Below are 12,588 nucleotides of genomic sequence, written 5' to 3' on the forward strand. Positions count from 1 at the left end.
TAGGGAATGGCAAGGGACACACTGACAAAGGAGATTAATCAGAACTGGCTTTGATAAGCACTGTGGCAATTGGACAATTAAAACAGACATGGGGGAGAAAGAAGAACGAACTGGGGATGAGGGTGGAGAAAACAGTGCAACAATGAATGAATGAAACCCCCCCAAAAAAAGAAACACTTACAAACAATGTTACAAATTTTATGAACTTTTTATGTAAACCATTATTTAAAAGAACAAAAAAAAACGCTAAAAATCTAACTCAACAGTTTAAGTTAAACAAAAGCATCTAAAAATAATATTTTGCTGCACAATGCAAAGTTGCATCCATTTGTTCTCATAAGTATCTTAAATTTTCATAATAATAAATTTCATGGAGTTTGGGAGCCACAGACATAAAACAGGTTGGATGTTACCTGAACACACATATGGCATATAATTTTGTAGTCAATTAAACTTTGGCAAAAGAACAAAAGTAATTCAAGACTAAATGGACAGAATTTTGAATAAATGGTACTGAAACAACCAGTTATTCAAAGGGGGGGGGGATCTCACCAAAAATAAAGCAAAACTAGATACAGATAGTATCCCTTTCAAAAAGGAATACATGATAAGATCATGTGAAGACAAGGCACAGATTAGGATAAAATATTTTAAAAAGACATATAAATCATTCAAACCTAAAATACAAAATTATACAATAAAGTAGGCTATAGGTCAACAGCCCATGGACCAAATTCAAATCCAAATTTCAATGTGCATAAAGTTTTGTTGGTGTACATTCACGCTAATTCATTTATGTATTTTCTAATTTCACACTACAATAAAGAGCTGAACAGTTTCAAGAGATGACATGCAGCATTCTCACCAATTCTTACTGTTATGGGCACACTATAAATTATAGTTTCTCATTAAAACAATACTGTGACTTTCCCGTAACTGATTTTAATTATCAATGCACACTTACCAGGTAAAAATAAAATGAAAAAATAAAATTCAAATGTTATGCTTTTGAGGCCCAGTAAGATGTAAAATTTTTGTTATCACATTGACATAGCAAAACAATTTATGATTATGCAATTATATTAACAGTGGTGTGTTAAAAAATACAGCATATGTCACCATTCTTCTTATACTCATTCAACTTATTACAATATTCTCAACTTTTAAAAAAAGCAACACTAAGAAAAATCAGAAGATGTACCAAATTCTCTCATCAGAGAATAATTTATTCATAAAAATAAAAATATCCAAACAATCCCATCCATCATAGTAAATTTGCTACTAAATGGGTTAGCCAAGCAAGAAGTCATTTACCAGCCATGAGTCAAATCATATTCCATTGTGGTAGTATTGTTTTTAAGTGCAGTCGAGTTGTTGACAACTCCACGTACAAAAAACCTGAACAACTGTATAACTATTTCTCCAAGTTCATGGAGTTTGTAGAAGCAAGCTATTTTGGAGGTGGATGCCACTCCTGCTTCCAAGCTTGCTTTAACTGGGGAGGCTCCACCAAACACTGTCCACCCTAGGTAACCATTATCACATTTGACACGTCATTGTCACAGTGTTGAGCATTATAGCAACAACCAGTAATCTCTGTTCAGCAAATGGACAGGTTAGTGCTATACTACTTAGAAGAATGTCTGACCAGAAACAATTAAAACCAGACCTCAAAGACCAGATTAAAATCACCCACCTCTGACTTGGTAGCATAACTTTCTATCCACCAGGTCCATAGAGCACTCTCTATGTTGGTGGTGGTGTTAAGTGCCATTGAGTAGTAGATGACTCTTAGTGACCCTATGAACGAAAGACCTGAACAACTGCGTAACTTTCATCATTTCTCCAAGTAGGAGCTAAAAAAAATGCACGAAGAGAAAACAAACTAGTTAAGTACATTAATCTTTTGTTGAAAACATTTTAAGAATTGAATGAAGACAATATGAATCAAAAACAAAGCAAATTATTTCAAGTTCTTTTCTTTAATGTAATGAAAATGACCAAAACAGCTTAGATGTTGAGGAACCAATGCTGAGTTTGAAGTTACCAAAGAAGCCATGCGCTGTTGCTGAGCGAAAACTGACTCAGAGCTGACCCTCCACTGGGATTTCAGAGGTTTGTAAATTGAACAGGAGGAGACTGCCCATCTACCTCCTCAGGAGCAGCTGGTGGATTCAAACTGTGTGTCTTTGGGTTGGTAGTGCAACTCCATTCTGACTAGGTCACCAGACCTCTCTTACTGGAGAAGTAGCTCTATGAATAAGTCATAACGAATAATTTACAGCTGAGGACCCTTTCCAAGATTTTCAGAAAACAGGAATTTTCTATAACCTTAGAATCTAATAAGCTGTGTTACATCTGACAGTGGATATATAAGATTTACAAACTTTATGCGGAAAAAGTATATAGAGCCCAAATATTCATTATTATCAAGTACTCTATGGAAAATATTCTCATCTAGTAAGCAGCCTTGGATATGCTCACCACGCTTTCCAAGTTACTGGTCAACTGACTGAAAGAGATATATACTTGTTCCCACTCCCAAAAACAGAGATCTAACATAGAAATTAGTCAACAATATCATTAACATCACATGTAAGTAAAATCTTGCTGAAGATTATTAAAAAATACCTGACTCAGAGTACTGCCAGAAATGTAAGCCAGATTTAGAAGAGGCTGTGACACCAAGGATATTACTGATGATGACAGATGGATTTCATCAGAAAGCAGAGAAAAGCAGAAGGATGTCTATCTGTGTTTTCTTGACCACAACAAATTGTGGTTGACAATATGAATACCAGGATATTAATTGTGCTTTTATGAAACCTAGACCAAGATGGATGTCAGGAAAGACTCTGAATAGGGCACTACAGTGCCATGAAGCAAAAGCAAATGGAATGAATCAGGAATTTAGGGAGCTAAAGAGAAGGGTAACTCCAGAAGACAAAACGAAGTGTTATAATGAAAAGTGTAAAAAGAGCTGCAATCAGAAAATCAAAAGGGCAGAACCCGCACAACATTTCTTAAGCTGAAAGAAGAAGAAAAAACCAACAGGAGAACAAATTCAAGCCTGAAGTTGCAATACTTAAGGATGTTCTCGGCAAAATACTGAATGATCCAGGAAGCATTAAAACAAGATGGAAGAAGTACAACTCACTGAACCAAAAAGAATTGGCTGACACAAAAGAATTTCACAGGACAGCATGTGATCAGAAAATGGTGGTGATAAAGGAGGAAGTTCAAGCTGCTCTGAAGGAGCTGGAAAATAACAAGGCTGTAGGAATTTATGGAATGTCAACTGACATATTTCAAGAGAAAAATGCTGACTTGGACGTGCTTACCAAATTATGCTAAGATAGCTGGAAGATAGTGACCTGGCCAACTGAGTGGAAGAGATCCATATCTGTTTCTATTCCAAAAACTGGTGACCTGAAAGAGTGTGGAAAGTATCAAACAATATCACTGAAAACACACACAAGTAAGATCCTGAAGATTATAAAAAAAAATGATTCAATACTACATGCAGAGAGAACTACTTAAAATACAGGTTGGATTTAGAAGAGGCTGTGGCAGACATTATCATCAAAGTCAGATGGATCTTGGCTGAAAGCAAGGATTATCAGAGGAATGTCTATTTGTGTTTCATTGACTATGCAAAGATATCTATGTGGATTACAACAAACTGTGGCTAGTCTTGAGAAGAATGAGAATCCCAGAACACTTGACTGTGCTTATGAGAAAACTATACCTGGACCAGGAAGCAGTAGTCAGGCAGAGCAAGGAAACACTGCATGGTTCAACATCAGTAAAGGAATGCATCAAGTCAGTCATTGAGAAAATAAAACCAGCGTGCTCTTTGGAAGCCAGGATGGCGAAAATTCATCTCAAGTATCTGAGCATGTTGTTAGGAGGGGCCAGTACTTGGAGAAAAAGATGATGCTTGGAAAAGTAAAGCATGATAAGAGAGGAAGACACTCAACAAGAAGAGTTGACATGGAGAGTGTCACAATGAGTTCAAGTATACTGGAGATGAAGGTTGGCACAGGGTTGTTCACAGAATCACTATGAGTCACAGTCAACTCGATGGTAAATAAAAAAAAAAACAACAACCAATCTGTGCTATTGAACCAACAGTATTATCAAAGAACTTTGGTCATTTTGATAAACTTGGTGCCAGTTTCATGAATTTTTCTTGAAAACTGATATTAAATAAACTCATTTCTATTATAACATAGCATTTTGATACCTTAGCAGTAGTGAAAGTTTATTTCCATTTTGGTGCTCAGGGTCAAGTCTCAAGTTTTTTTGAATGAGAAAGTAACCTTCAATCCACCATCACTGAACAACAAACAAGTTTTTTGGGGGGGTTGTTTTTGTTTTGCATCAATTAAGACGCTATTGTTATAAAGAACTTGGATTTCCACTCATTCACTGTTGCATATTTCCCTCCCTGCACCTCTTGCCCCAGTGTGCTTTTTTTTCTTTAAAAAAAAAAGTTCTTTCATTGTTAATACAGTCCCCTGCCCAAGACCATGTTACTCTGCAGCTCTTATTCTGGACTCTTGTCAGACCAATAATACCTAACCATATATTCCTTTTATACAGTTCTCTCTCTGATCTGTTTTAAAGCTGTGTACATTATTTATTCCCTCTTTTCTTAGCTTCTCCCCAACCCCCTTTTCTGTTTGATAACAGTGGCATTAAATAGTATTTGTCTTTTTGTGACTGAGATATTTTATTCAGAATCATTTCCTCCATGCTCACTCATTCTCTATATTTTATGAGTTCTTTGATTTTTAGTGCTACATAATATTCCATTGTGTGAATATACCACAGCTATTCTACCATGTGCTTGTTGATGGGCTTGGGTTGTTTCCAAGTCTCTGCTTATTGTGAACAAAACAGCATCAAACAAGAGTGTGCATACGTCTGCTTGGGTGGCAGTTCTGGTTTCTTTAGGGTATATTCCCAGTATTGGTTTTGCTAGCTCAAATGGTATTTCTATTTCCAACTATATGAGAAAGCACCTTACTGCCTCCCAAAGTGGTTACATCCTCTTACACTCCAACCAACAGTGAATAAGGGTTTCAGTTTCTCCACAACTTTGCTGGCATTTGTTGTTTGCTGCTCTGTTGAATTTTGCTCATCTTACTGGGGTGAGATGATATTTCATAGTTGGTTTGGTTTGCATCTCTCTTACAGCTAGAGATTTTGAACATATCTTCAAGTGTCTGTTCATTTTGCAATTGCATTGTTTACATTTATCTTGTGCTGCTTGAGAATTCTATAAATTCCAGATATTAGGTCCTTTATCAGAAGTGTCATTATCAATATTTTTCCCCAGTCTATGGCTTCCTTTCTAACTTTGTTGGAGGAATTGTTAAATGTGCTTAAGGATTTGATTCTTAGAAGGTCCCATTCATCTATTTTATCCTCTCCTGGCTGTAGGATTTTCAGGATGCTTGGAAGACTGTTCATGTTGTGTATTAGGGCTTTTAGAGTTCTTCCAAGTTTTTCTCTAATGAAGTGTACAGTCCTTGATTTTAGTCCTAGGTCCCTGATCTAATTTGACTTTCTTTTTGTGCATGGTGTGAGGTGTGGATCTTGCTTGAGATTTCTACAAATAATTTGCCAATTCTGCCAATACCATTTATGTAAAAAAAAAGGCTGTCATTTCCCTACTTGACTGATCTCATCTCCTTTTCAAAAATCAGTTGTCCACAGTTAGATGGGCTGATTTCTGGGTTCTCAATTCTATTCCATTGATCTATGTGTCTGTCATTGTATTAGTACCATACTGTATTGACCATCACGGCAGTATAGCAGGATTAAAATCAGGGAGTGAGGTGACTTATACTTTGTTTATCTTTTTAAGGAGTGCTTTGCTTATTTAGGGAGTCTTTCCATTCCAAATAAAATTGGAGATTGCCCTTTCCATCTCATTGAAGAATGGAATTCATATTTGTATTGGGATTGCACTGAACATGTCAATTGCCTTTGGCAGAATTGTTATTTTCACAATATTGAGTCAACACTCTTGGCATCAGCAGCCATGAAATTAAAAGATGTATTGTGATGGGAAAGTCTGCTGTTAGGGACCTATCCAAAGTAATGAAGAGCAATGGTGTCACTCTGGAGACTAAGGTGCGTCTGATACAGGTCATGGTCTTTGCAATCACTTGTTGTATATCAGAGAGTTAGACAATAACTAGGGAGGATAGAAGGAGAATTGATGCCTTTGAGCTATGGTGCTGGAGAAGAGTATGGAGTGTACCATGGATTGCTAAGAAAACAAACTGACTCATCCTGGAGAGGGTTAAACCAGGCTACTCCTTTGAGGCAAGGATTCAGAGGCTTCATCTTACATACTCTGGATATGTTGTAAGGAGGGACCAGTCCTTGGAGAAGGACATCATGCTTGGGAGAGAGGAGGGACAGACAGTTCAGGAGGGAAAGGCCCTCTATGAGGTGGACTGATTCAGTGACAGGGGTAATCAGATTGGGTGTGTCAGAGGCAGTGCGACTAGCACAAGATAGAGCAGGATTTAGGCCTGTTGTACATAAGGTCGCTATGAGTCGCAAGTGACTCGAGAGCACATAACAACAAAAACAACATCATCCATGAATAAGGGATATTTTTCCATTTCTACAGGTCTCTTTTTGTTTCTTGTAATAATGTTTAGTACTTTTCTTTAAATAGATCCTTTGTGTTTCTAGTTAGATTTACTACCCAGGATTTAATCTTGTGGTTAATAATTCTGAAGGGTATTGTTTTTTCTTAGCTCCAGTTCTGTATTCTCTGTCACTGTAGAGAAATCCAGTTGATTTTTGTATGTGGATCTTGTATCCTGCCCCTTTGCAGAAATGGTCAACTATGTCCAGTAGTTTTCTTGCTGAGTCTTTAGGCTTTTTAAGTATACTATCATATTATCTGCATATAGAGGTCATTTATCTCCTCTTTGCCAATTTGGATGCCCCATATTTCCTTCTCTTGTCTTTTTTAATACTCTTTTTAAAATGTTTTATTTTACTGAGCACCAGACCCAAGATGGCGGTCAACAGGAGGCGGATGAAGGAGTTTGAAGAAATCCACAAATGTAGGATGAAAAACTTCCGTAAAATACAGGTTGAAAGCACAACTTACTAAAACCTCTGGGAAACAGCCAAAGCAGTAATTAGAGGTCAATTTATGGCAATAAACAAACACATTAAAAGATAGAAAAAAATGACCACTGACTCTCTAACCCAACATCTCCAACAAATTGAAAAATAATAGCAAGAAAACGCAAGACCCTCAAAACACCCCACTAAAATTATAAAAATTTGGACAGAAATAAATGAAACAGAAAACAGAAAAACAATTGAAACTATCAACAAAACCAGCAGTTGGTTCTTTGAAAAGGTCAATGAAATCTACAAACCACTAGCAAAACTAACATAGTTTTCATTACAATGAAACGCAGTTGCACTCTGCCACAAAGGAGCCTGTCATAGGTTAACATTAACTGGTGGGATCTGATGTAACAAAAAGTCATTTAAAACAACTAACATTGTTAGAACTGTAAGTAACACCAAGCTGTTGAGCATTCACTTCCTAAAAGTTAAAACAAACAAAAAACCAAGTCCTCCATACCAATACACATTTGTGGTGAATTTTCCAAGCTCAATTTATATTTTATATTTATATTTTCCAAGCTCAAATTATAGTTGTAGCTAGATTTTCAGACCAAAATACAAATGCAAAGTACATTTCAGTATTTTAAAATCTGCAACTCTGAACTGAATACATTTCACCTAACATTCCAGTGGAAGTCATTATATATATATTATTAACTCAATAGAAGAATCTACCAGAATTCCATAAATGCCTTCTACGTGATCAATATGGTAAACTAAATTCACATGTCATCTGATGCCCGTGTTGAGTAGTACTAGGCCAGAGGGGCTCTTCTTTTCGGCCAAAGGTTGTTTGAATTGAGAGAGAACTAAACAGCACCTAAAAACAATCTCCTGAAAAAGCTGTTTTCAAATATTACATTTATAAAATTTTATTACAGATACACACTGACAGATGAACATTTGCAGTAGATTTTGCTGACAGAGGACACTAACTCTGAACTCAGAATAAGTAAAAATAAAACTTCATTCTTAGTAGTAGAGCTTTGCTAAAAAAGGTGTGGGGTTGTTGGTTGTTTTGTTTGGATTGTTTTTTTTCATTTTCATACAAATATCAAACTTATCATGTAAATGCTATACTGTTGATTTTTTTTTTTATATACGGTTGATTTTTTGTCATCAATCCCTGAACAAAAACTACTTAGCTAGCATTTCAATAACTGTGAGCTGCTATTGCTCAGGTAAAGATGTGACATCACCTTGGATCTAACATTAAATATCCTACTCATGACAAAGCTATAGCTTAAAAGTTACATTTTTTATTTATTCACAATAGCAAGGAGTTGGAAACAATCTAAACATCAACAAACGAATGGATAGAGAAGCTGTGGTATATTCACACAATGGAATACAATGCTGCTTTGAAAAACAAGGAATTCTTGCAATATTATTCAAAACGGGTGACCCTGGAAGACATTATGCTGAGTAAAAAATCTCAGTCACAATGAGACAAATATTATATGGTGCCACTGTTATAGAATGAGGCTGACATTGGGGTGTGGGTAAGACTAAGAAAAACTGAATAAATTATGCTTACTGCATTGAAAAAAAAAATAGTTGCCTAACTCCAGGCTGGCTTCAGAAGGAGTCGTGGTACTAGAGATATTGTAGCTGATGTTAGATGGATCTTGGCTGAAAGCAGAGAATACCAGAGGAATGTCTATCTGTGTTTCATTGACTATGCAAAGGCATTTGACTGTGGATCATAACAAACTGTGGCTGACTCTGAGAAGAATGGGAATCCCAGAACACTTGATCGTTCTAATGCAAAACTTATACTTGGACCAGGAGGCAGCCATCAGAACAGAGCAAGGGAACACTGCATGGTTCAAAATTGGGAAGGGCGTACGCCAGGGATGCGTCCTATCTCCATACCTTTCCAACCTATATGCAGAACAGATTATCCGGGAGGCTGGGCTCTATGAGGAGAAATGTGGGGTCAAGATTGGTGGATGAATTATCAACAATCTGCGTTACGCGGATGACACAACCCTGCTTGCTGAAACTGAGGAGGACCTGAAGCGCCTGCTGCAGAGTGTCAAGGACTGCAGCCTACAATATGGATTGAGGCTCAACGTCAAGAAGACAAAGATTCTCACCACTGGACCAATTGGCAGCATCAGGATGGATGGTGAAGAGATTGAGATTATACACAGCTTTAGTTTGCTTGGCTCCATGGTCAACAGTCTTGGCACCAGCAGCCAGGAAATTAAAAGGCGCATTGCCATGGGAAAGTCTGCTGTTAGGGACCTCTCCAAAGTGCTGAAGAGCAATGGTTTCTCTCTGGAGACTAAGGTGTGTCTGATACAGGCCATGGTTTTTGCAATCACTTGTTATGCATCAGAGAGTTGGACAATGACCAAGGAGGATAGAAGGAGAATTGATGCCTTTGAGCTGTGGTGCTGGAGAAGAGTATGGAGAATACCACGGACTGCTAGGAAAACAAACAGATTTGTTCTGGAAAGGGTTAAACCGGGTGACTCCTTGGAGGCAAGGATTCTGAGGCTCTGTCTAACTTACTTTGGACATGTTGTGAGGAGAGACCGGTCCTTAGAGAGGGACATCATGCTTGGGAGGGTAGAGGGACAGCGCAGGAGAGGAAGGCCCTCTATGAGGTGGATTTATTCAGTGACTGGGATAATTGGGATGGGAGTGTCAGAGACAGTGCGATTGGCACAGGACAGAGCGGAGTTTAGGGCTGTTTAGGGTCGCTATGGGTCACAGGCGACTCGACGGCACATAACAACTATATATATATTTTATATATATATATATATTTTTATATATGTTTTTATATATATTTTTATATATTTTATGTATATATTATATATATATATATATAAATTGCTGCAAAAAAAAGTTACATCTGACTCGTTATAACTCATTAAGTTATAGCTTAAAAGTTAAAGTTCTGGCTCAATAGCTGTGACTATAAGTGAACAACCAAGTCTGTGAGAGCCAGAACTCAACAGGACCATGGGACTGACTTCCTTTCCTGATCTCACAAATTTTCCACCTTTGAGTAAGTCCTAGCACTTTTCTGTCACTCTCTATTAATTGAAAATATTTGAGGTTTTTGTCTCAGAGAGGTTTCACCCTTACACAGGTTCTGCCATCCTCCTGGTTCAAACTGCCACCAGTACTGACAACACTACTGGCATCTAACTGACCTTTCCACGTCTTCCCTCTGTCCCTGAAATCCATTCCCAGTAATCAGAAGCATACTTTAAATTGTTTACTTATTATGAAGTATTTGTCACTTCAGCCATTTTTATGTGACCAGTTTTTTACAACCATCACCCACCATCTGCTTCCAAAGTTACAAAAATTCTGTCCCGTAAGTAATTACACCCTTCTCCCACCTCTCATCCATTTCTGGGAAGCACCAATTAACTCTAATTTAAATGTATCTGTATATTCACATTAAGTAGAAAATTCTTAAAAGTACTTTCTAAGATTTCATGGAAGTGGAATCCTACAGTATTTGTTGCTCTGTGACACTTTTTGTGGTTCATGACAATGTCATGTTTTCAGAGTTTGGCCATGCATGTCATCAGGCCTCTTTTATCTATAATACCCCCATCAATTGTAGTAGAAGTTCCTAGGCACAGCAGGGAAGGAGTGTGGAGGTTGCCTAAGAGAAATATAAATATTGCATTGATCAAAGTAGAGCTGCCAAATGTAATTACTGCCAATAAACTCTATATCTGAAAAAACAAATCCTTTTCATACCCCATTTTAATTAACCATTTATATGTTGACAGGTATTTAAGTTGTTTACATCTTCTGGCTATCATGAATAATACTACAATGAACACTAGTGCAAATTCTTTGGGATATTTATCTAGAATGAAATTTTTAGTCAAATGATAATTCTATGTTTAACTTTTTAAGGTAATGCCAAACTGTATTCCACAGAGGCTGTATCATTTTACTATCTTACCAATAATGTATGAGAATTAGTTCTTTCATATCCTCATCCACTGTTGTCATCTGTTTTTCTAATAAAACAGCCATCCTAGGAAGGTAAAAGGGACCTGGGTTTTGCACCATCACCCAAAGGTAACATCTCTCTGGTGGTTCATGTCAACCAGTTACACTGCAGGAAAAAGATGGGCAATTTCCTCCCATGCGATTTACAGCCTTCCTGAAACCTGCTGTGGGTCATTCATGAGTTGGTTTCAGCTCAACAGCAGTGAGTCTGAGTTTTTTGCGTGAGGTAAAGTAGTTGTTCACTTTAGTTTTGATATACACTTCCCCTGGTAGCATATGCATGCACACTAACTGCTAACAGGAAGGCTCTCATTTAATCCACAAACCTTTCCAGTGGAGAAGTCCAATGGAGGGTGGCCATGAGTCAGAACTGATCCCATGGGAGTGGGTGCACTGGGTTTGGGAATAAGTAGTGAGGATTGATGGTGGTGCTTTGGTTAATGCACTGGCTGCAAATCTAAAGGTGAGCAGTTTGAACCCAAAAGATGCTTGCTCCATGAAAGACATCCGCTTCTGGAAAGACTTACAGCCTTGGAAAATCTAAGGTTTGAAAATGCCTATGTTGCCAAGCCAGTCTCCAACTAAAATGAACTTGGTAGCAATAGGTTTGGTTTTAATCAGTAATTCTTTTGAGCACCTTTTCATGTGTTTATTGACCATTTGTAGAGCTCCTTTAGAAAAAGATGGATTCAACTGCTCTGCCTATTTTCCATGAGGTATTTTTTGTCTTTTTATTGTTTAAAATTATAAGCAAACCATATCACTTTTGTTATTGACAAAAAATCCTCCAACAATTACCCATGTCACTCAGGATAAAAGGGAAACTATTTGATCTGTATTCTACCTACTCAAAGAACTTCTCAGATCCCATCTCCTCCTACTCTTTCCCTGGCTCACTCAATTTCTGTCATTTTGTGTCATTTATGTTTCTTCTAACTTACTTTTCAATCTCATACCACAACTTTTTTTAGTTATTATTAAATTTTATTAGTTTTAATGAACATTTAAAGAGATTTTGGGTTCTCATTCATTCACTGTTGCATACCACAACTTTTTGACCAGCTCTTTCCTTATTTTGAATGCTGTTTCTAGATAAATACTACTTTCTCATGTGCTTCAGGTCTCTGCTTAGCTATCATCCCCATAGATGCCAGCTGAGACCACTCTACAGAGCTACCAAGTACCCTCCCACATACTATGCAACCAACCTGTTTACCTTTATACTAATTTTCTCCAGCAGCATTTACCTCCACTTGACATACTATGTATGCACTTCATTATTTGCTTATCTCCCTACTTCACTAAAAGATAAGTTCCACAAAGGCAAAGTATTCATGTATTCAGTTTAGGACACACTCTCTCATATTCATACTCATACTCACACACACACACACACACATACACTCTCACACTCTCTCT

General features: G+C 37.3%; 1 protein-coding gene and 1 pseudogene across 1 annotated transcript in view; both read right to left on the reverse strand.

Annotated features, from left to right (window-relative positions):
• The window catches only part of LOC102849065, a 20,169-nt pseudogene extending 8,976 nt beyond the window's left edge, over positions 1-11,193 (reverse strand).
• Positions 1-12,588, reverse strand: part of ARHGAP32 (Rho GTPase activating protein 32) — a 385,046-nt gene that overhangs the window by 348,507 nt on the left and 23,951 nt on the right. The gene's annotated exons all lie outside the window — the stretch shown is intronic.

The sequence above is a fragment of the Elephantulus edwardii genome, unplaced genomic scaffold, assembly GCF_000299155.1.
Source record: "Elephantulus edwardii isolate Elephantulus edwardi_28Jun2011 unplaced genomic scaffold, EleEdw1.0 scaffold00323, whole genome shotgun sequence".
Classification (NCBI taxonomy): Eukaryota; Metazoa; Chordata; class Mammalia; order Macroscelidea; family Macroscelididae; genus Elephantulus; species Elephantulus edwardii.